Source organism: Oncorhynchus clarkii, chromosome 2 (assembly GCF_045791955.1).
Source record: "Oncorhynchus clarkii lewisi isolate Uvic-CL-2024 chromosome 2, UVic_Ocla_1.0, whole genome shotgun sequence".
Taxonomy (NCBI): domain Eukaryota; kingdom Metazoa; phylum Chordata; class Actinopteri; order Salmoniformes; family Salmonidae; genus Oncorhynchus; species Oncorhynchus clarkii.
Window position 1 is genome coordinate 92453922 of NC_092148.1, and position 25854 is coordinate 92479775.

Here is a 25854-nt window from a genome sequence, read left to right on the forward strand (position 1 = left end):
GACGACTGGATCTCGGATGTGTCTGGGTGGTTTAATACATCATCCACAGCCTAATTATTAACTTGACCAGGCTTAAAGCGATATTCAGTCTGATCTGTTATGGTTACCAATCACTGCCCTTTTATGCGGCTTTCATTGAACCGGTGCTTGAAATTCAATGCTTGACTGGAGGGACCTTACAGATGTACAGTGCATTCGGTAAGTATTCAGGCCCCATCACTTTTACAACACTTACGTTAGACTTATTTATAAAAAAAATATATATATATAAATCACATTGACATAACTATTCAGACCCTTCACTCAGTACTTTGCTGAAGCACCTTTCGGCAGCAATTCCAGCCAAGTCTTCTTGGGTATGACGCTACAAGCTTGGCACACCTGTATTTGTGGGAGTTTCTCCCATTCTTCTCTGCAGATCCTCTCAAGCTCTGTCAGGCTGGATGGGGAGTGTAGCTGCACAGCTATTTTCAGGTCTCTCCAGATATGTTCGATCGGGTTCAAGTCCAGGATCTGCCTGGGCCACTCAAGAACAAATCAGAGACTTGTCCCGAAGCTATGTTGTCTTGGCTGGGTGCTTAGGGTCATTGTCCTGTTGGAAGGTGACCCTTCACTCCAGTCCGAGTGCTCGGGAGCAGGTTTTCATCGAGGATCTCTGTACATTGCTCCGTTCATCTATCCCTTGATCCTGACTAGTCTCCCAGTCGCCGCCACTGAAAAACATCCCCAAAGCATGATGCTGCCACCACCTTGCTTCACCGTACAGATAGTGCCTGGTTTCCTCCAGACATGAAGCTTGGCATTGAAGCCAGAGTTCAATCTTGTTTTCATCATACCAGAGAATCTTGTTTTTTATGGTCAGAGTCCTTAAGGTGCCTTTTGACAAACTCAAAGCAGGCGGTCATGTTCTTTTTTACTGAGGAGTGGCTTCCGTCTGGTCACTACCATAAAGGCCTGATTGGTGGAGTACTGCAGAGATGGGAGAATGTTCCAGAAGGACATCTCCACAGAGGAACTCTGGAGCTCTGTCAGAGTGACCATCAGGTTCTTAGTCACCTCCCTGACCAAGGCCCTTCTCCCAGGATTGCTCAGTTTGGCCGAGCGGCCAGCTCTTGGAAGAGTCTTGGTGGTTGCAAACTTCTTCCATTTAAGAATTATGGGAGGCCAGTGTTCTTGGGGACCTTCAATGCTACAGACATTTTTTGGTGTTAATGCCTCTGTGCAGCCGTTAGCAATGATGCTAACGACAACCTTATTCTGGTTGATGGAAAGGCTTCCCCCAATACCTTCTCAACTAAATGTTATCTACAAGTAGCCTATACATACTTGGCATAATGCATCAATCCAGGGTATATTGTTTGGCAAACTCTAATCACGTGCCTTTTTAAAAACACCACTAAAACAGCCTCTTGCTAGGTGGACACTTGAATTAATTATTTTTTCACCATACCTCGAGATTGGTCTCCTGATGTGCTTTTAGCATTGTTGTGGACATATAAAACATCCAATTTTGTTGTTTTTCCTATTAAGAAAAAAAGTGGATGGGAGAGAGAGCAGAAAAACTGGGAAAATTATGAAACCTGAAAATACAAAAAACAAAATTCAGAAAACTAAATGGAACTATTCCAAAAATAAAACAGATTTTATAAGGTGGATCATTTTGTACATGTATTCAACTGCAAGTTTGACCAATTCCAGTCCTAAGAACTTTTTTTTTTTCATTACAAAGAATCCATATGACAGAAAACCGTCCCAGTGACGGAGAACTGTGTAGGTGACCGAGAAAGGCAACAGAAATCTTGGCGACAGAATGCCATGGTTCAAATTTAGTTAACGGGGTCACCATCTGCCTGGTCTGCGCCGCGGCTGCCCAGGAGAGCGTGCATCGAGCCCAGGAGAGCGTGCATCGAGCCCAGGAGAGCGTGCATCTTGGCATCTGGAACTTGGACAGCTGCTTGTGTTGTCCAGCCCAGCGTGCAGTGATGTCTGAGCCTCTGGGACAGCCATGCTACTGTTGGCAGACCAGCAACAACACAACAGAGCCCAGACACTGGGCTCTCTCAACCATCTCAGCTATCACTGCAGTACAGTTGTGTCCAGTTGGCTGGATGTCCTTTGGGTGGTGGACCATTCTGGATACAAAACAGGAAACTGTTGAGCGTTAAAAACCCCAACGAGACCCGTAACATCATGCAAATTATAACAGTGAGAAGTTTTCTGCTGCCAGTGACTGGAACAAATTGCAACAAAAAAAGAGACATATCTCCCTCACTGACTGTTATGAATCCCTTTGGGGGGGACGAGAAAAATTATAACAGTGAGAAGGGAACAGCGAGAACAAAAACCTTAAATCTACCGTCTAAACACTATTGGTTTATTTTTAAACAGTAAAGAGGGGAAATGGGGCTGAGCTGGACCCAAGGAAATAAGGAAATATCCCAAAACACCCCTAAGCTAGATGCTTCAATAGAGCTAACTACCTAACCAATAAAATACAGTGGGTGGTCTGCCCAGTTCTAACTAGGGTACTTAGACAAAGTATTCCTACGTGTAATGTAGGCCCATGGGCGACTTGGCTTGGTAGCCCCTTTCCCCACCATCCAACAAACACCATAACAAAACTCACAGGATAACAGACAAAGTGGCATGTAAAAACAAAAGAGAGATCTCTGCATACAAAGAGAGAGCGTGAGAGAGAGAGAGACATGGGGGAAACAACGGAATGGGTTTTTAAACCAAGGGAAAGGGGATGTGATTGGGTAATGGAAACAGGATGAGGTGTGTCTTCAGATTAATGACTTGATTGGGGAATGATGATTGGTGACACCTGTGAATAGTGGAGAAGGAAAGAAAATACACACAGGATACACACACAGGATACCTGTATCCGTAACACTAACTTTAAACATCAGTTATCTGAGCAGCTCACTGATCACTGCAGCTGTACACAGCCAATCTGTAAATAGCACATCCAAGCTACCTACCTCATGCCCATATTGTTTTTATTTACTTTTTTTTTGTTGCTCTTTCGCACACCAGTATTTCTACTTGCACATCATCATCTGCACATCTATCACTCCAGTGTTAATTCACCACTATGGCCTATTTATTGCCTTACCTCCTTACTCCATTTCCACACACTGTATATAGACTTTTTGCACACACTGTATATAGACATTTTCTATTGTGTTATTGACTGTACTTTTGTTTATCCTGTGTGTCACTCTGTTCTTTTTTGCTTTATCTTGGCCAGGTCACAGTTGTAAATGAGAACTCAACTGGCCTACCTGGTTAAATAAAGGTGAAATTAAAAAAATTAAAATCTATCCGTGCGTCTCTGGGATGACTGAGGGCTCAGGGCTGAGTGGCTCCCTGCACTGCATCAGTAGCCCATCATAGCCGACTCTAGAGGCCGATTTGAATCTCAAACATCTGCAGTACTGCACTTCCTTTCCACGGTGAGAGATTAACAGTGAGAGATGCCAACCACAATCTCAACCAGTCGTCCTGTGTGGCTTCCTTTGTAAGCGCTAGAACAAAAAGGTTATGAGTTTCATTTCCACAGGGATTACAAACTAAAAATAGCTGTAATCACTGTACCGTAAGTCACTTTGAATGAAGCCAACACTACAGAAAGACCAAATGAATGTCAACCATAGGCTACCACTGCCAGAGGCTTCCATCTACTCTACACCCAACCATTTCCATGAAGATAAAAACCTCTCTGCAGCTCCACACCATCAACCCCTCGGGGCAAACGCCGAAACACAACACCTACCGCTGAGATAAGCCTATCTTCTATATCCAACCATTTAAAAATCAGACTCACTGTTGCAGAAAATGCATCGTAGTCCACTGAGCAATATATATTCATGTGGGTATCGTAGTCCACTGAGCAATATATATTCATGTGGGTATCGTAGTCCACTATATTTTACACGTGGTGAGCTCTGACCCCATTGGAATCTACAACATGATGATAATCATGTTGACAAGCGCCTCATTGGCTGGTTCCCATTCCAAGAAAATTCTGCCTTCAGGATACCCTTTGCCAAGGAATGTTCCTCACAGATCTCTAAGGATTTAAAGCTGCAATCAGTAGTTGAAACAAAGCATTCTCCCGGTCGCTGTTTTGGTAAAAAATAAAAAAGCTGAGGGATGGGGCTGGAGAAATGTAACCACAATCAAATTTAAAAATCGGCACAGAGCTATGGATGCATGATATCAAAAGTACAGTTTTAATATTGAGGCTATACAGTGTTTGTTTAAATTCACTTTGTTTACAAACATTGGAGTAAAACAAGCTTATATGATATTTTGGGTTCTGATGGACTGTGATAGGTGAACTCAACTTATAAAAAAAACTAAGAATGCATCATTAACTATATTCTTCAAGAATTAAAAAAGGGTACATATCATTAATTTATCACAGCAGAATGATGTGGTAGCCATGCTGGTTAAGTGTGCCTTGAATTCTAAAATAAATCACTGTGTGTTACCAGAAAAGCACCACCACCTCCATGCTTCACGGTGGGAACCACACATGCGGAGATCATCCGTTCACCTACTCTGCGTCTCACAAAGACATGGAGGTTGGAACCAAAATCTAAAATTTGGACTCATTAGACTAAAGGACAGATTTCCACCGGTCTAATGTCCATTGCTTATGTTTCTTGAGCCAATCGAGTCTCTTCTTATTATTGGTGTTCTTTAGTAGTGGTTTCTTTGCAGCAATTCGACCATGAAAGCCTGATTCACCCAGTCTCCTCTGAACAGTTGATGTTGAGATGTGTGTTACTTGAATTCTGTGAAGCATTTCTTTGGGCTGCAATCTGAGGTGCAGTTATCTCTAATGAACTTATCCTCTGCAGCAGAGGTAACTCTGGGTCTTCCTTTCCTGTGGCGGTCCTCATGAAAGCCAGTTTCATCACAGCGCTTGATGGTTTTTGCGACTGCACTTGAATAAACTTTCAAAGTTCTTGAAATTTTCCAGATTGACTGACCTTCATGTCTTAAAGTAATGATGGACCGTAATTTCTCTTTGCTTATTTCAACTGTTCTTGCCATAATATGGACTTGGTCTTTTACCAAATAGGGCTATCTTCTGTATACCAACACTACCTTGTCAAAACAACTGATTGGCTCAAACACATTAAGGAAAGAAATTCCACAAATGAACTTAAAGCACACCTGTTAATTGAAATGCATTCCAGGTGACTACCTCATGAAGCTGGTTGAGAGAATGCCAAGAGTGTGCAAAGCTGTCATCAAGGCAAAGGGTGGCTATTTTAAGAATGTCAAAGTATAAAATACATTTAGATTAGATTAACACTTTTGGTTACTACATGATTCCATGCATTTTTTGTGTGTTATTTTCCCATTGTTGAGGTCTTCACTATTATTCTACAATGTAGAAAATAGTAAAAAATAAAGAAAAACCCTGGAATGAGTGTGTCCGAAAATTTTGACTGGTACCATCTATATCTATACACACTTTAGTAAATATTTTCTTAACTCCATTTTCTTGAAGCTGCATTGTTGGTTAAAGGCTTGTATGTAAGCATTTCACAGTCAGGTCTACCTACACCTGTTGTATTCGGCATAAGTGACAAAATTTGATGACTCAATATCATGGGTATGCTACCGTACCTGTAGACTTCATCATTGCGCTAATGCTAACGCTAGTTAATGCTAATGCTAGTTAGCATTGGCTCGCAAACACACCCAACTTCCTTCATACAGCACACGGAGACATGAAAAATGGTATCCATTTCCACTGACAGAGATTCTTTCTGTAAGTAGAAAGAATCTCACCAGTATCTCTTTTTAAAAACAGCTAACGAAAGACACCATCTTCACAGACGCTTGCAATAACCATCTTAGCTCCGCGGCCCAAATCAGCTCAGCCATGTCATATCAAATCTCAATGATGAATCCTTCGCTCCATGGGAGCCGAGAAAGGAAGAAAGAACAGTCTCCCCGTCATGTCTATCTAACAAGATGGACGATCATCCATATTGACGATCCTTATGATTCATTCCTGACCCGGAAGGACGATTTGGTGGTAGGGTTCATTAGTTATTAAATAGTACAGTTATGCAGCTAGGGCTGGAAATTAGGGATGCACGATATATCGGTTAACATATCAGAATCGGCCGATATTAGCTAGAAAGGCCAACAGTGGTATCGGCCCGATGTTAAAAACCGACGTCAAAGCTGACATACCTGTATAACGAAGGTACATGACGTAATGATGCCACGTAAAATGTAGCGCTATATGAGCAACACATCATTCCTAACCTCGCCCACAATGTCTGCTGTGTGGATCGAGCAGCCAACAAGTCCATCAGTCATTTGAAAGAGTAAGAACATTTCAGCGAGACAACTCGAAAGGTGAAAACCATTAAAGCTAAGATAATGGAATTTGTTGCCCTTGACAATCAACTGTTCTCTGTTGTGAGTGATGTTGGCTTTCGCCGACCGGTCGAGTACACACTACCAAGTGAGCTATTTTTCAGATGTAGCCCTACCGGAGTTACACAGTAATAGCGTCACTGCTATTAGCTTCACGACATAGATACTACGGAACGCCGTTTGGGTCTTTGTGTGTCAAAAAGATATAGTAGTACTGTCAAAGCTGTACAAAAAAAACCTCTACAAGCAAAACACCGGCCACGAACAATGTGTACAATACCGCGTTGGTAATAAAGCATCATTTGTTCGACCACAACTTCTAGAGGAGCTAGCTTTAGTTTGGTACCTAGCTAGCACAAATACAAACAGCCTGAAAACAATGAATTGAAAATGCAGTTATTTTCATTATTCTTAGCAATGTTTTAGGAATCCTTGTGAGTAAGTATTCCCTAGGTTGCCACTTGTTGTTCGCCTATTGAAATTGAACTTCAGCTCATGAAAATAAATAGCTAGCCAGCTACTTATCCCTGTTGCCCAAAGCTAACATTATAAAATCAGCCAGCTAGCTTCATCTGGCTAGTGAGGCTTGACCGGACTGGGTTGTGAAGCTAGCCACAATGGTGGAATTTACGTTTTTTTCTTCAAAATAAAAGTATGTCATTGGCAGTGATGCAAATGAATACAAATAGTAGAATTATGCCATACTTTTATTTTGAAGGCTAACTGCAAAGTCTACTATTGTGGCGAGCTTCACATAGATGGGTCCGACTTTATAAAATAAAGGTTATTTTAGATGATGACACCTAGATTATGTCGTTTTGCTATGTTTTCGGGGGTAGAACATTGTTTGCATCCATCAGCTAGCTAGCGTTTATTTTTTATGACCAGCACTGTAGGAGCGCAGACAACTTTACCAGCATCATAGCATAGGTATCAATGAATCGTTGTGACAAATGAAATACAAGTGATAGTGTAATGAATGTGTAATAACTACGTAAATTATGAACGCATTAAATTATGATGTGACATGCAGTCATATTCAGGTCCTGATTGGTCAACAGGCTTATTTGAGACATCAAATAGTGTTGTTTGACGTGTATCTTGTTTGACACGCAAACTGTGTTCCATAGAAATCCTGGTTGACAATGAAACGACTGAACAATGAAACAGCACAGCAAGTAAGTGAAATAAAAAGGTTTTGATGATGTTTTACTGGTCATGGGGACATAAGTAAAAAAATATCTATTTTTATTTTACCTTTATTTAACTAGGCAACTAGGCAAGTCTTATTTTCAATGACGGCCTAGGAACAGTGGGTTAACTGCCTGTTCAGGGGCAGAACGACAGATTTGTACCTTGTCAGCTCGGGGGTGCCAACAAAATAACTTTTTGGTCAGTGTGGTGTGTGTGATGTGACCTTAATTTAACTAGGCAAGACCGGTAAGAACAAATTATTAGTTACAATGACGGCCCGGATGACGCTGGGCCAATTGTGCGCAGCCCTAGGGGCTCCCAATCACAGCCGGATGTGACACAGCCTGGATTCGAACCAGGGACTGTAGTGACGCCCCTTGCACTGAGATGCAGTGTCTTAGACCGCTGTATCCATGTGTGTGTGTTAACTATTTAACTGCACTAGAATGTTTTTTTTGTTTTGTTCTTTTAAAGGCAGCAAAAACTTTAAATATCGGTATTGGTTTTTTTGGCAAGGAAAATAACAGATATCGGTATATCGACCGGAAATATCACATCAGTGCATCACTACTGGAAATTGCTAGAGATCTCACATTAGGATATTATCAACGATATTTAGGTGCCGATACAATACGTATATGAGATTCTCAATGTATTGTGATTTGAATGGCACACATACACAACCCATGTCTCAATTGCCTTAAGATTTAAAAAAAAAAAATAATATATATATATATATATATTTTTTTATCCTTCTTTAACCTGTCTCCTCCCTCTCTCATCTACACTGATTGAAGTGGATTTAACAAGTGACATCAATAAGTGATCATAGCTTTCACCTGTATTCACCTGGTCAGTCTGTCATGGAAAGAGCATGTGGACCACGTGTCAAACTCATTCCACGGAGGGCCGAGTGTCTGCGGGGTTTTCATACTTGATTGATGAATTAAGATCACTAATTACTAAAAGGAACTCCCTTCACCTGGTTGTCTAGGTCTTTATTGAAAGGAATTTGCGCCAACATCGACCAATCACGAAACACACCAGGCCTGTTTTCCCAGACACAGAGATTCTCAGTTGAAAGTGCTTTATTAGTCCAAGAATTGGCTTATTTTAAAATAATTTGTGTCCCTTTCGGGAAAATGTCTCAATATGTCTCCGGAACCACAAGCCCCCTTGACTTAGCCTTTGTTTACAGGTCCAACGTTTACTGTGATGGAACCGTTGTCATGGGCGAAGAAAGGTTAAGAAGGGTGTTCGTTTCCCTCGGAGCAGGAAAACAGGAGACTACTGTTTGGCTCGCAACACAATCCCTGTGTTCAGTCAGCTGACATTTATGTAGCCGTTCGGCTTTTATACAAACCGCGCGCGCGCACACACACACACACACACACACACACGGTAGGAACAGAGAAAGATCCCACTTTCAACAACTTCTCTTGCCAGGCATCACATCTACTGTATACAGATGGGAGCAGTGATAGTTCCAGTTGCATCTCTATGTACAATATGCCTGCCCTACACAAATTTGCCAACATATCGCTACAGAACCAAGTCACACGTCTCTCTCTACATATCAGTTCAATTTGTATTTAAAAACACTAGTTGCGTGTCCACAGACCTGTAGAAACTAGGGAGTGATCTAAGTCTCACATTAGGAGAGAGAGAGAGACAGGAAGACACCCATCAAAACACACCCAAATAGTATGGTTCCTGGCTTTTACAGAGCAGGTCAAACCTATTAGGTTGCTTCAAGAAGTAGGGGGGGGGGGGGGGGGGGGGGGGGGGGGGGGGATTTCGCACGCACACTCACAAACACAGGAAAGAGGCAGCTTTCCCTGGCATGGTGTCTATCCAGGTTTTCTTAAAAATAATTCTGACTTCAAGCTCAAAAAACTGTGCATACAGGGACAATACACAAACAGTCCCCGACATGCATCAGACACCCACACACAGTCCTTGCCCCTATTCTCTTCCTCCTTCTGCAAGAGTGAATACACCATTCTGCCATGAAAGAGCCTGAAGCAATACTATTATTGACCACCCCTCAGTCCCTCTTACCCGCCTCAGTCCCTCTTACCCGCCTCAGTCCCTCTTACCCGCCTCAGTCCCTCTTACCCGCCTCAGTCCCTCTACTATATCCTTCCATTTGTCAAAGGGAAAGGTAATTTTCTGTTATTTTTTTAAAGCACTTTAAAACAGCTTCTTCCTATAATGGTTTAGAAGCAATCCATGTTCATTTTTGTACTAAAAAAAGTTTTTTTTCTTCTCCTTTTAAGTATGGTTGGTCATGTTCAGTTCACACACATTGACAGATCGTGTTGAAGCACGAAGAGGAATGACTGAAAACAACAAGCAGAGAAATGTTCTATCCGCTAGGCTACGGTAACACATTAACCCTATCAGTACCGAGATCCCAGCAAAAAAAATTTGTCTGCTTATTTATCTGCATGTCCAGCCTTTATATTGAACCTCACAATGAAGTGTTTTACCGTGTTCTTTAAAAGGGACAACCAGGGCTACAAGTAGAACACAAAACTATTGGACATAAACTGTTGCATTTATGAGTCTTACTGAAAAATGTATTTTTTTTTATAAAAAATTAAACTACTAAGGTCTGCCTAAGCAAAACCCTGATATAAATGCTGTAAGCACAGAAAATGTTTGCTCAGTGGGAAATTAATATCTAACTAGTCAGTGACGACGGTGTGGCGTTTGGAGTTTGTGACAGCAACTATGTGAGTTTATTACAGTATTATACACACTATGTCCTGGTATTTCCTATGGTCTATGTAGAAGAACCCCTTACACTATTATAGACACTATGACCTGGGATTTCCTATGATCTTCTATGTAGAAGATGTATTACCTTCTAATGACATTTGTGTAGCATCATAGAGCACAACAGTCTCAGCTTTTTACAGATGGCTTATCGTAGTTTGTAGCTAAAACCATTCGGACATTTTTGTATAAAAAGATTTGGGGCCCCGGGCCCCTTCGGAATCCACCCTTGTCTCAAACACAGTTGTAGCTCTGCCCCCGTTAATGGCTCAAACACAGTTGTAGCTCAGCCCCCGTTAAATCACACGGACCAATGGCTCAAACACAGTTGTAGCTCCGCCCCCGTTAAATCACACGGACCAATGGCTCAAACACACAATCTTAAAAATAGGTTAGAAGTCCAAAACACACCAGTGATACGGTGGGACTCATTGGGTCACAACACCCTATAACACCCTATAACCTTTTCTCAGCCTCACGGTTCTGACTGGCGAGTCGCCATTTGAGTCACCAAGCAATGAACAAAAACCTATTAAATTCAATTGACACTAACCCCCTCCCCAAATCATAATCTAATATGGATGCCAATGTTTTGGTCTAGCTTTGCACGCATACGTTTAATTTACTTCCCGTTTTGCGGCACTCATTATCTAACAACAGACAGGTGTGAACCAGACAGGGGTGTATTCATTACGGCGATTGTTGAAAAATGTTTAATCTGTTGTAAAACATTTTGCAACAGGAACAACAGAAGTTGTAGCATCTAAAGACTAGATGTAAGTTTTTTTTGTTCACTGCTCGTGATGCAAACAGCGATTCTCTAATCAGACATGTCTGCCGATTACGGATGTAGTGTCGGACTCAGGACACACGCTGCTAGCAGGTAGACTACAGTCATTCAGCTGAAAATTCTCAACTCCACAACGTGTACATCACATCTCAATGGAGTTGAGTGGCAATGACTTTTGGCGGAGTATACCTCCGACTACATTGAATCTATCAGTCAAATTATTTAATGCGTACTTGGAAACTTATGTTTGTCCTGTATAAAATAGGTTATTTTCTTCGGATGCTGCAATACATCGTTTATTTTAAATCAATGCGCGGTGTCATCCACTGTTTTCCAATGGCGTATGTCAACCGGTAGAGTAAATTCAAAGGTAATTTTATTCAAAACGTTACTTTAGTTTTTTGCAGTACTTCACAGAGGTGTATTAGGCCACGTAGCCTGCAGAGTTGACTCTGCAAAGCAGACGGCACCATTTTCTTGTTTTTAAAATGTATAGATCGCCAGGGGCACTGTCCAACATTATTTACAAAAGACGCATGTGTTCAGTAAGTCTTCCAGGCCAGAGGCAGTGGGGATGACCACGTGTTCTCTTGATAAGCGCTTGAATTAGACCATTTTCCTGTCCTGCTCAACATTCAAAATATAACGAGTACTTTTGGTTGTCTGGGAAAATGTATGGAGTCAAAAGTACAGTATTTTCATTAAGAATGTAGTGAAGTAAAAGTTGTCAAATTAAATAGTAACGTGCAGATATCCCCAAAAACGAAGTAGTACTTTCAAGTATTTTTTACACCATTGCTTAAAACCAGTAGACAAATTGATGTCATTTCGAAAATGTGTAAGGAAAATCTCCCCTGTCCCTAAGAGGATCTATGCAAGCAGCACTGCCTGGCCATGCTAGTCTCGATCTCCTGTTAGCCCTCACCTGAGGGCCCCGCAAGGTAGCTATCAACAGCCAGTCAGCCAATCCAGTAGCGGTTGGAAGCTATAGCCAGCTTCGATTGGTCAATATCAATGCGCTGTCGTGGAGTATGAGTCAAAACTTCAGTCCTGCCGTGTACAACTCCCTCCCTCAAAGGTCCCTCGCCCACTTCATTGAAGATGAATGGGGCTCGGTTGTATTATCGCCACCAAACGTGCTAGATGGGTTTTCAGTGTAATCGTTTTCGCTCCTCAAGTGAGGCAGAAATGAAAGAGAACTTTGGCGATGTCAAAGTTGATGATGCGTTCATTCCACCGATGCTTATCAGAATCTGATACAAGGCTTTATTTAGTAGGTTATTCTAAAGAGCATCAAGTAATGACAGAAGGTTAGATGCATACATGCAGCTTATTATATACAAATGTACTAATAGCCTACCTAATGTCGGGATTTTTTTCCCCCGCAACCCTGTCAAAAAAAACACAAAAAATCGTTCCGCTGTCCCTGGCCAAATTAGGAATATTCTGTTTATTCATAGCTGCAGGGATACTTGTGAGCGGGATATCAAAAGTGCTGATCAATTTATCCGGAAGAAGACCTAAACCGGAATATGAGCTATTATCGGGAATATTGGTGGTGACTGTTTCATCAAGGAATAATCAGAAGTGTCAAATGGACAAGCGCCGTTGAATTAACCAATGCGTGATTCTTGAAATTCTATCAAAACACACATTCCACCAGACGTACATAATTAACTCATTTTGCCCTCAATCTAGCAATTAAAAATATTGTTTATTTGTCCAGAGAAGTTAATATATCTTTCAAATTTTAAAAAAGACATTCAACTACGCAAACCGACTGTTCAACTAAACCGAGTTATTGATAAATAAAAATAACACGCAAAGAAATGTTTGAGCGAAACAAACTGAAGTTTGTGTGTACTTACAGTATAGCAAGCGAAGACAATCCAGAGTTTTCCTTTCACTGGTATTCGAACAGCAGCTTTTGAGCTGTGCTCTATGGGTTTGCAAACAGTGGGGTGGAGAATCCGACGGATGTATGCAGGTACCGTAATGGGAGGTACGCACAAGGGAGCGCAGTATCATTACCGTAATATGTAGACTACTCGTTGCCGAGTAGGTTTTTCATAATCCCCGTCTTATTTTGAGAAATGCATATCACTATACAAACACATAGCTATGCTATTTTATTAGGGAATTAACTAATCAATCAATCAAAAACATTTTTACATCAGCAGTTGTCACAGTGCCAGCCTAAAACCCTAAAGAGCCAGCAATACAGGTGTACTGTAGAAGCACGGTAGCTAAGAAAAAGTCCTCTTTTGGCTGTGCGTGGTGGAGGTTATAAGAGCCAGTGGCGACCAGTCATTCATGGCAGAGTTGACCTGTTTTGAGCCCCACCTGTTTAGAGCCCCACCTGTTTAGAGCCCCACCTGTTTAGATACCCACCTGTTTAGAGCCCCACCTGTTTAGAGCCCCACCTGTTTAGAGCCCCACCTGTTTAGAGCCCCTCCTGTTTAGAGCCCCACCTGTTTAGAGCCCCTCCTGTTTAGAGCCCCACCTGTTTAGAGCCCCACCTGTTTAGAGCCCCACCTGTTTAGAGCCCCCACCTGTTTAGAGTCCTTCCTGTTTAGAGCCCCACCTGTTTAGAGCCCCTCCTGTTTAGAGCCCCTCCTGTTTAGAGCCCCCTACCTGTTTAGAGCCCCCCACCTGTTTAGAGCCCCCCACCTGTTTAGAGCCCCTCCTGTTTAGAGCCCCTCCTGTTTAGAGCCCCACCTGTTTTGAGCCCCACCTGTTTAGCAAAAAAAAAGTGTGGAAAAAACCATTTTGTTTGTTGATGTTGGCTGTTTTGCATGTTATTTAGGCATTAATATATATCAGTTTGCAAACAATGTAAAAACAAAAATATGAATTGATTTTAATAAAGCCGAATACAAACATGGTCTATTTTTTGCCTTCTTGAGTAAGGCAACTCCAAAATGCAGGCGTTTCAGCCCAGCTCAGTGCTTTCTGTGGTGGTGGGGTAGCCAGCGGAAAATTCCGGAACGTTGGCGTTGGTAAACTTCTCTAGTTGCGCCGTGATTGGCTCAATGTTCGGTCACTCATGGGGACACTACATCACTATAAAATCTACAGGAAGAGCTAGAACATTCAAGCCCCCTTGGGTGCTGCCATAGATTTACATTAGAAGTGCCCATCCAAGAAGGCTCAAGGTCATTGGCCGCAGATAAAATGATGTCAAATTACGCAAAATCTGCCGTAGCTTTGATTGGACTGGAATCTTAGCTAGCAAGCTAGCAGTCATCATCATGAATCACGTTGACCATCTACTGGCAAATCCTTTTCAATCCTTGTCATAAGAAGATAAATTATTAATCATCGGCCATTGGACCTAAACATTACACAACAAGTTGGAAATCGCAGAATCAGCAATGAATGGTTTGGAAGGAATCAGTGGCTAACTGCAAGCTTTGCAAAGCAATCACTATTTTGTTTCCCCTGTCTGCGAATTGGTGGAGAGGGTGTGTGGTCCAAGTCTGGGTTAAACAAAGCTTAAAAGGATAAACTTTCACATGCAACACCATGGGCCACAAAAGGTTGAATACATTGACCATGCTGTCCATCCAGCATGCTTTCATCCGTGTTCAAAACAACTGGAAACTCGGAACTGGGAAATCTCAGACAACTGGGAACTCTGTCTGGGAAAATACGGTTTGAACGGTTATCCAACTCGGGATTCCAAGTCAGGAACTCCGGGCCTCTTTCTCGAGCTCCGACCTGAAGATCACTGACGTCAAGATGCGACCTTGTTTTCTTTCATAGTTCCCAGTTGTCTTGAAAACACCATAAATCCAGAGAATGACAGACTTTGATGACAAAGTTTCAAGACAACATTTGCCCACAAGAAGGACTGCTAAGCCACCTTCCTGTTCAAGTGAGCACAGCACAACAGTGAGTCCAAAAATGTCTTGTATGCTGCTGCATAAATTATGTAATATGCCAGGGAGATACGTATACTGTAGCTAAGAAAGTAATACTAAGTGTATGTTGTGTAGTAAGCTGTTAGTAGCCCATGTGCCTCACGCTAATAATTTGGTCCCTTTCCCCCTCATAACTTAGTCTACTGTTCTGACTTGGTGGTGCACATGTAGCCTATAGCCTGTTTTAGAGAAATGTCATCATCAAATATTGTAAGTTCCATTGTCTGCTTATGTGCCCCTTTATTTATCCCACAGTTCTGACTTAGTGTACAGGGAGAATACTGTAGGAACGGCCCATGTTCTGAATTCTGTTGCTGTACATTTCAAAAGTGCTGAACAATTATATTGACTATGTCCGTCTTAGCTCGCTAATTAATGTCTTAATCAAAATTACTGATTGCCTCTTATCCGCTCATCATTCCCTTATGCCATAGTTTGTACATCTCAATTGCCACATTTGTTTAATTAAGCAAGTCTGCTATATCAGCTATGTGTTTTAAAAAGGCAGTAAATTAGGCTGAATGAACTGTTTCGCTGCCAGACAAGGCTCCGCTGATAGCCAGGTGTAGCAGTGTTGAAAAGAAAGCTCTGCTGTCAGGACATGTTTATGTAGGACCTAACCATTTTTGGGCACAGTGTGTCACTGTTATAGTGCAATTAATGTATTGTTTATTGTTGTGTTGTGTATTGGCTTTGCTGGCACGCATATATTTTTTTAAATAGATGGAGCATTGCTAAGGTCTCAAAGGACACCAGATAAGACAGGAGAATTACACCAGATATGACAGCCCCCCGAAACATAGCCTATTGCAGCATAGATACTGGAGACTGAGATGGGGGGGGGGGAGATCAGGGGACACTGAGGCCATGTCCAAAGTTTCCATTGGACAGGGTCAACCAGGTAGGATATAACCCTACCCACTTTGACAAAGCACAGCCACCACACCACCAAAAGGATATCAACAGATCACAAACTTACTACCCTGAGACAAGGCCAAGTATAGCCCACAAAGATCTCCCCTACCGCACGAGCCCAAGGGGGTGCAAAACCGGACAGGAAGATCATGTCAGTGACTCAACCTACTCAGGTCAAAGTATAGCGGGAAAAAAACCTGACACGACGGGATGCACCCCTTCTAGGAACGGCATGGGAAAGCTCGAGCAAGCCAGTGACTCAAGCCCCCGTAATAGAGTCAGAGACAGAGAATCCCAGTGGAGGGGGGCCGGCCAGGCAGAGACAGCAAGGGTGGTTCGTCACCCCAGTGCCTTGCCGTTCACCTTCGCATCCCTGGGTCAGACGACACTCAATCATGGGACCTACTGAAGAGTCTTCAGTAAAGACTTAAAGGTTGAGACTTAGTCTGCATCTCTCAAATGGATCAACAGACCATTCCATTAAAAATGGAGCTCTATAGCAGAAAGCCTCCAGCTGTTTGCTTAGAATTCCCATGAACAAAAATACCTGACAAGATGGCGTCAATAGACATGTTCCTGGCTCTGAAGCAAATTTGCAGTATTTTTTTTAAATGTTATTATTTCTCACCTTTTATTAGCTCCGAAAGTTTGAAGGTGGCGACTTTAATAAAAACAAATCTGAGGAAACCCCGCCGTTTTATCAACACGTTGTCTGCACTACTCACACATCAAAAAACTCTTGACCATTCCTACTCTCCCTTCCGGGACGGCTACAAGGCCCTCCCCCACCCTCCCTTCGGCAAATCAGATCACGCCTCCATTCTGCCCCTTCTGAAACTCAAACAGAAAGTACCAGTGGTAAGGACTGTTCAACACTGGTCTGACCAATCAGAATCTATGCTTCAAGATTGTTTTGATCACCCGGACTGCGATATGTTCCAGGTTGCCTCTGAGAATAACGTTGATGTATACACTGACATAGTGTCAGAGTTCATCAGGAAGTGTATAAGGGGATGTTGTTCCCACTTTGACAATTAAAACCTACCAAAACCAAAACATTTGGATTAAATGGCAGCATTTGTGCAAAACTGAAAGCGCGAACCACCACGTTTAACCACGGCAAGGTGACTGGGAATATGGTTGAATACAAACAGTCCTGTTATGTCCTCCATAAGACAATCAAACAGGCAAAACATCAGTACAAAGTGGCGTCTCGCTCAGACGCGAGACGTTTGTGGCAAGGACTCCAAACAATCACAGATTAAAGGAAAATCCAGCCATGTTGCGGACACCGACGTCTTGATCCCAGACAAGCTAAACACCGTCAAGGAAAACACAGTGCCTCCGACACATGCCACTGCTCCTGAGGACTGGGAGCTGTCGTTCTCCGTTACCAACACGAGTAAGACATTTAACATTTAAGCTTGTTAACCCTCGCAAGGCTTCTCGCCCAGACGGCATCCATAGCCGCGTCCTCAGAGGATGACCCAGCTGGCTTGTGTGTTTACAGATTTATTAAACCAATCCCTATCCCCAGTATGCTGCTTCAAGATGTCCACCATTGTTCCTGTACCCAAGAAAGCAAAGATGATATAACTATGGCCCGTACTATCGGCCCACAGCGCTCACTTCTGTCATCATGAAGTGCTTTGAGAGGCTAGTTAAGGTTCATATCACCTCCACCTTACCCAACACTCTAGACGCACTCTAGTTTGCATACCGCCCCAATAGATCCACAGACGATGCAATCTCCATCGCACTGCACACTGCCCTATCCCATCTGGACAAGAGGAATACCTACGTAAGAATGCTGTAGCTCAGCTGACTGCAGCTCAGCCTTCAACACCATAGTACCCTCTAAGCTCATCATTATGCTGGAGACCCTGGGTCTGAACCCCGCCCTGTGCAACTGGGTCCTGGACTTCCTGACAGGCCGCCCCCCTCCTGTAGTCCCTGTTCACCCATGACTGCATGGCAACGCACGCCTCCAACTCAATCATCAAGTTTGCAGATGACACAACAGTGTTAGGCCTGATTACTAACAATGACTAGACAGCCTACAGGGAGGAGGTGAGAGCCCTGGCAGAGTGGTGTCAGGAAAATAATCTCTCCTTACAACATCAACAAAACGAAGGAGCTGATCATGAACTTCAGGAGAAAGCAGAGGGAGTGCGCCTCCATCCACAACGACGGGGCCACAGTGGAGAAGGTGAAAAGCTTCAAGTTCCTCAGCGTACACATCAATGACAATCTGAAATGGTCCACCCACACAGATAGTGTGTTGAAGAAGGCGCAACACAAATCAGGAGCATCCTGTCAGGCTGTATCACCACCTGGTACGTCAACTGCGGTCAGCTCAACGCATCACCGGGGGCACACTGTCTGCCCTCCAGGACATCTATAGCACCAGGTGCCAAGAAGATCATCAAGGACCTCAGTCACCCGAGCCACGGCCTGTTCACCCTGCTATCATCCAGAAGGCAAGGTCAGTACAGGTACATCAAAGCTGGGACCGATAGGCTGAAAAACAACTTCTATCTCAAGGCCATCAGACTGTTAAATAGTCACCACTAGCCGGACAGTCCACTGCCCTGAACTTTAGTCACTGTCACTAGCTGGCTACCACCTGGTTACTCAACCCTGCACCTTAGAGGCTGCTGCCCTATGTACATAGTCATGGAACACTGGTCACTTTAATAATGGAACGCTGGTCACTTTAATAATGGAACACTGGTCACTTTATTAATGGAACACTGGTCACTTTAATAATGGAACACTGGTCCCTTTAATAATGGAACACTGGTCACTTTAATAATGGAACACTGGTCCCTTTAATAATGGAACACTGGTCACTTTATTAATGGAACACTAGTCACTTTAATAATGGAACACTGGTCACTTTAATAATGGAACACTGGTCACTTTATTAATGGAACACTGGTCACTTTAATAATGGAACACTGGTCACTTTAATAATGGAACACTAGTCACTTTAATAATGGAACACTGGTCACTTTAATAATGGAACACTGGTCACTTTAATAATGGAACACTAGTCACTTTAATAATGGATCACCGGTCCCTTTAATAATGGAACACTGGTCACTTTAATAATGGAACACTGGTCAGTTTAATAATGGAACACTGGTCACTTTAATAATGGAACACTGGTCACTTTAATAATGGAACATAATAATGGAACACTGGTCACTTTAATAATGGAACACTGGTCACTTTAATAATGGATCACCGGTCCCTTTAATAATGGAACACTGGTCACTTTAATAATGGAACACTGGTCAGTTTAATAATGGAACACTGGTCACTTTAATAATGGAACACTGGTCACTTTAATAATGGAACATAATAATGGAACACTGGTCATTTTAATAATGGAACACTGGTCACTTTAATAATGGAACACTGGTCCCTTTAATAATGTTTAGATGCTGTTTTACCCACTTTATATGTAAATACTGTATTATAGTCAAGGCCAATCCTATTTAACAATTGCTGTACATATACTATTCTATAAATGTATTCTTCAGATATACTACATATTCTATCCACAAACTGTCCATCATGTCTATACATACCATCACATACAGTATATACAGTACCAGTCAAAAGTTTGGACACCTACTCATTCAAGTGTTTTTGTTTATTTTGGCAATTTTATACATTGTAAAATAATAGTGAAGACATAAACAAAGCCAATTCCTCCTATGAAATAAATAACACATATATCGAATCATGTAGTAATGAAAAAAAAGTGTTAAACAAATCTAAATATATTTTATTCTTGATTCTTCAAAGCAGCCACCCTTTGCCTTGATGAAAGCTTTGCACACCCATTGGTATTTTCTCAACCAGCTTCACCTGGAATGCTTTTCCAACAGTCTTGAAGGAGTTACCACATACAGCACTTGTTGGTTGCTTTTCCTTCACTCTGCTGTTCAACTCAACCTAAACCATCTCAATTGGGTTGATGTTGGCTGATTGTGGAGGCCAGGTCATCTGATGCAGCAATCCATCACTCTCCTTCTTGGTCAAATAGCCCTTACACAGCTTGGAGGTGTGTTGGGTCATTGTCCTGTTGAAAAACAAATGATAGTCCCACTAAGTGCAAACCAAGTGGGATGGCATATTGCTGCAGAATGCTGTGGTAGCCATGCTGGTTGTGTGCCTTGAATTCTAAATAAATCACTGACCATGTCACCACCAAAGCACCCCCACACCATCACCAAAAATCTCAAATTTGGACTCATCAGACCAAAGGACAGATTTCTACCAGTCTAATGTCCATTGCTCATGTTTCTTGGCCCAAGCAAGTCTCTTCTTCTTATTGGTGTCCTTTAGTTGTAGTTTCTTTGCAGAAATTCGACCATGAGGCCTGATTCACACAGTCTCCTCTGAACAGTTGATGTTGAGATGTGTCTGTTACTTGAACTCTGTGAAGCTTTTATTTGGGCTACAATTTCTGAAGCTGGTAACTCTAATGAACGTATCCTCTGCAGCAGAGGTAACTCTGGGTCTTGCTTTCCTGTGGCGGTCCTCATGAGAGCCAGTTTCATCACAGCGCTTGATGGTTTTTGCGATGGACTGTCATTTCTCTTTGCTTATTTGAGCTGTTCTTGCCATAATAGGGTCTTTTACCAAATAAGGTTATCTTCTGTATACCACCCCTACCTTGTCACAACACAACTGATGGCCTCAAACGCATTAAGAAGGAAAGATATTCCACAAATTAACTTTTAACCAGGCACACCTGTTAATTGAAATGCATTCCAGGTGACTACCTCATGAAGCTGGTTGAGAGAATGCCAAGAGTGTGTAAAGCTGTCATCAAGGCAAAGGGTAGCTACTTTTACGAATCTCAAATATATATTTTGATTTGTTTAACAGTTTTTTTTTGGTTACTACATGATCCCATATGTGTTATTTCATAGTTTTGATGTTTTCACTAATATTCTAATGAGTAAACCCTTTAATTAGTAGGTGTGTCCTAACTTTTGACTGGTACTGTATATATTTATTCTCCTCATCCTATTATTTATATATTTCTTAATTCCATTCTTTTACTTTTTAGATTTGTGTGTATTGTTAGATATATTGTTAGATATTACTGCTCTGTTGGAGCTAGGAACACAAGCATTTCGCTACACCCGCAATAACATCTGATAAATACGTGTATGTGACCAATACAATTTGATTTGAACAATAAGGAGGCGTTCGTCTTGTGACCGTAGTGTACGTGTAGGTATGTACGGGCAGGGCCAAATCGGAGAGATGGGTAGGAGCAAGTCCATGTAACGCTTTGTAGGTTAGCATTAAAACCTTAAAATGAGCCTTGATACCATTTAGTTCTAGTGATGTACCAGGGATATGGGTTAGGGATGGCGTGGGTGTTAGGTATGTGGGATGTGACTGTACTTTATCTTCAGAGGAACCCTGATAACGGCAGCTTGCTGTCCAAACTGTATTGCACTGCGATAGTGTGCAGATACATCTGCGTCCCAAATGGAACCCTATACCCTACATAGTGCACTAGTACTTTAGACCAGAGTCGTATAGAACCCTATTCCCTATATAGTGCACTACTTTAGACCAGAGCCCTATATAGTGCACTACTTTAGACCAGGGCCCTATAGAACCCTATTCCCTATATAGTGCACTACTTTAGACCAGAGCCCTATAGAACCCTATTCCCTATATATAGTGCACTACTTTAGACCAGAGCCCTATAGAACCCTATTCCCTATATAGTGCACTACTTTAGACCAGAGCCCTATAGAACCCTATTCCCTATATAGTGCACTACTTTTGACCAGAACCCTATAGAACCCTATTCCCTATGCAGTGCACTAGTACTTTAGACCAGGGCCCTATAGAACCCTATTCCCTATATAGTGCACTACTTTAGAACAAAGCCTTATAGAACCCTATTCCCTATATAGTGCACTACTTTAGACCAGAGCCCTATATAGTGCACTACTTTAGACCAGGGCCCTATAGAACCCTATTCCCTATATAGTGCACTACTTTAGACCAGAGCCCTATATAGTGCACTACTTTAGACCAGAGCCCTATAGAACCCTATTCCCTATATAGTGCACTACTTTAGAACAAAGCCTTATAGAACCCTATTCCCTATATAGTGCACTACTTTAGACCAGAGCCCTATATAGTGCACTACTTTAGACCAGAGCCCTATAGAACCCTATTCCCTATATAGTGCACTACTTTAGACCAGAGCCCTATAGAACCCTATTCCCTATATATAGTGCACTACTTTAGACCAGAGCCCTATAGAACCCTATTCCCTATATAGTGCACTACTTTAGACCAGAGCCCTATAGAACCCTATTCCCTATATATAGTGCACTACTTTAGACCAGAGCCCTATAGAACCCTATTCCCTATATAGTGCACTACTTTAGACCAGAGCCCTATAGAACCCTATTCCCTATATAGTGCACTACTTTAGACCAGAGCCCTATAGAACCCTATTCCCTATATAGTGCACTACTTTTGACCAGGGCTCTATACAGGGAATAGGGTGCCGTTTTGGATGTGTCCTAACTATTTTTCTTCCTTTTTCTTTCTATGTGTTTTATCTCCACCCACACAGAGCTCTCATCCAGCCCCATTCATCCACCCACAGCCCACAGTAACCAATCAGGCTTCAGGAGCTAAACATACCATTTCATCAATAATGTACATTGGCTCAGTGACAGATTTATTATTGACTGTGTCAAGCAATAGTTGCATTCAGAGTTCCCGTGTGCATGTGTGTGTGATAGCTCTTGTTTGTTAGTCCTTCAACATCCATTGTCGAGACCTTTAAACACGGCATAACACAGTTTTATTTATTTATTTATTTTACCTTTATTTAACCAGGTAGGCAAGTTGAGAACAAGTTCTCATTTACAATTGCGACCTGGCCAAGATAAAGCAAAGCAGTTCGACAGATACAACGACACAGAGTTACACATGGAGTAAAACAAACATACAGTCAATAATACAGTATAAACAAGTCTATATACGATGTGAGCAAATGAGGTGAGAAGGGAGGTAAAGGCAAAAAAAGGCCATGGTGGCGAAGTAAATACAATATAGTAAGTAAAACACTGGAATGGTAGTTTTGCAATGGGAGAATGTGCAAAGTAGAAATAAAAATAATGGGGTGCAAAAGAGCAAAATAAATAAATAAATAAAATACAGTAGGGGGAGAGGTAGTTGTTTGGGCTAAATTATAGGTGGGCTATGTACAGGTGCAGTAATCTGTGAGCTGCTCTGACAGTTGGTGCTTAAAGCTAGTGAGGGAGATAAGTGTTTCCAGTTTCAGAGATTTTTGTAGTTTGTTCCAGTCATTGGCAGCAGAGAACTGGAAAGAGAGGCGGCCAAAGAAAGAATTGGTTTTGGGGGTGACTAGAGAGATATACCTGCTGGAGCGTGTGCTACAGGTGGGAGATGCTATGGTGACCAGCGAGCTGAGATAAGGTGGGACTTTACCTAGCAGGGTCTTGTAGATGACATGGAGCCAGTGGGTTTGGCGACGAGTATGAAGCAAGGGCCAGCCAACGAGAGCGTACAGGTCGCAATGGTGGGTAGTATATGGGGCTTTGGTGACAAAACTGATTGCACTGTGATAGACTGCATCCAATTTGTTGAGTAGGGTATTGGAGGCTATTTTGTAAATGACATCGCCAAAGTCGAGGATTGATAGGATGGTCAGTTTTACAAGGGTATGTTTGGCAGCATGAGTGAAGGATGCTTTGTTGCGAAATAGGAAGCCAATTCTAGATTTAACTTTGGATTGGAGATGTTTGATATGGGTCTGGAAGGAGAGTTTGTGGCAGGGTTTGGTGGGTTACTGTCTAAATGTAATCTGTTACAGTCACTAGTTAACCGGTACAAAATTGTGATCCGTAATGTAGCTTTTGGATTACCCAAAATCAGTATCGTAATCTGAATAGTTTCAGTGACTTTTAGATTACTTTTCTCCTTAAGAGACATTAGAAGAAGCCATAAAAATGTTTTTTTTTTAAAAGATCCATCCAAACACATTTGGTGTGACGTCATAGTTTCCCTCTAGCTTGCGGGCCAGACCGCCTCAGGTGGAACAAACTCAAATGTGTACCTTTTTTTATTTATTTTTTCCACGTTGAATTGAATGTCATTGAGGAAAACAGGAAGGTGTCATAATGTACGTTTTTAGAAAACATCCTTTCTGAATTTAAAAGTAAGAAGTACTCTTGTTTTGCAACAACAACAACAAAAAAGTATCTGCAATCTGATTACTTTGTGTTAGCTAGCAATGTAATTGATTACAGTTCATATTTTCTTAAAGTTAGTCCTAAATATTAAAAAAAAAAACTAAAAGCATTGTATTTGGGACAAATCATTCACTAAACCCTAAACCTGAACTAAATCTCATTATGAATAATGTGGAAATTGAGCAAGTTGAGATAACCTGCTTGGAGTCATGGTCAAAACATATTGATACAACAGTAGCTACGATGAGAGGAGAAGTCTGTCTATAATAAAGCGCTGCCCTACTTTCTTAACAACACTATCAACAAGGCAGGTCCTACAGGCCCTAGTTTCTACCTTCTTAACAACACTATCAACAAGGCAGGTCCTACAGGCTCTAGTTTCTACCTTCTTAACAGCACTATCAACAAGGCAGGTCCTACAGGCCCTAGTTTCTACCTTCTTAACAACACTATCAACAAGGCAGGTCCTACAGGCCCTAGTTTCTACCTTCTTAACAGCACTATCAACAAGGCAGGTCCTACAGGCCCTAGTTTCTACCTTCTTAACAGCACTATCAACAAGGCAGGTCCTACAGGCTCTAGTTTCTACCTTCTTAACGGCACCATCAACAAGGCAGGTCCTACAGGCCCTAGTTTCTACCTTCTTAACAGCACTATCAACAAGGCAGGTCCTACATGCTCTAGTTTCTACCTTCTTAACAGCACTATCAACAAGGCAGGTCCTACAGGCCCTAGTTTCTACCTTCTTAACAACACTATCAACAAGGCAGGTCCTACAGGCCCTAGTTTCTACCTTCTTAACAACACTATCAACAAGGCAGGTCCTACAGACCTTAGTTTCTACCTTCTTAACAACACTATCAACAAGGCAGGTCCTACAGGCCCTAGTTTCTACCTTCTTAACAACACTATCAACAAGGCAGGTCCTACAGGCTCTAGTTTCTACCTTCTTAACAGCACTATCAACAAGGCAGGTCCTACAGGCCCTAGTTTCTACCTTCTTAACAGCACTATCAACAAGGCAGGTCCTACAGGCCCTAGTTTCTACCTTCTTAACAGCACTATCAACAAGGCAGGTCCTACAGGCCCTAGTTTCTACCTTCTTAACAGCACTATCAACAAGGCAGGTCCTACAGGCTCTAGTTTCTACCTTCTTAACAGCACAATCAACAAGGCAGGTCCTAAAAGGCCCTAGTTTCTACCTTCTTAACAACACTATCAACAAGGCAGGTCCTACAGGCCCTAGTTTCTACCTTCTTAACAGCACTATCAACAAGGCAGGTCCTACAGGCCCTAGTTTCTATCTTCTTAACAGCACTATCAACAAGGCAGGTCCTACAGGCCCTAGTTTCTACCTTCTTAACAGCACTATCAACAAGGCAGGTCCTACAGGTTCTAGTTTCTACCTTCTTAACAGCACTATCAACAAGGCAGGTCCTACAGGCCCTAGTTTCTACCTTCTTAACAGCACTATCAACAAGGCAGGTCCTACAGGCCCTAGTTTCTACCTTCTTAACAGCACTATCAACAAGGCAGGTCCTACAGGCTCTAGTTTCTA

The 25854-nt window shown here is 42.1% G+C and overlaps 2 protein-coding genes across 2 annotated transcripts in view; one reads left to right on the forward strand and one right to left on the reverse strand.

Annotated features, from left to right (window-relative positions):
• LOC139383186 (tumor protein p53-inducible protein 11-like) overlaps positions 1 to 13110 on the reverse strand; it is a 92864-nt gene extending 79754 nt beyond the window's left edge. The window contains exon 1 of the mRNA XM_071127625.1: positions 13048 to 13110. The gene's annotated coding sequence lies outside the window, so the exon portion shown is untranslated. The remainder of the gene's footprint in view (positions 1 to 13047) is intronic.
• Positions 1 to 25854, forward strand: part of LOC139376285 (uncharacterized) — a 1125987-nt gene that overhangs the window by 1013184 nt on the left and 86949 nt on the right. The window lies entirely within an intron of this gene.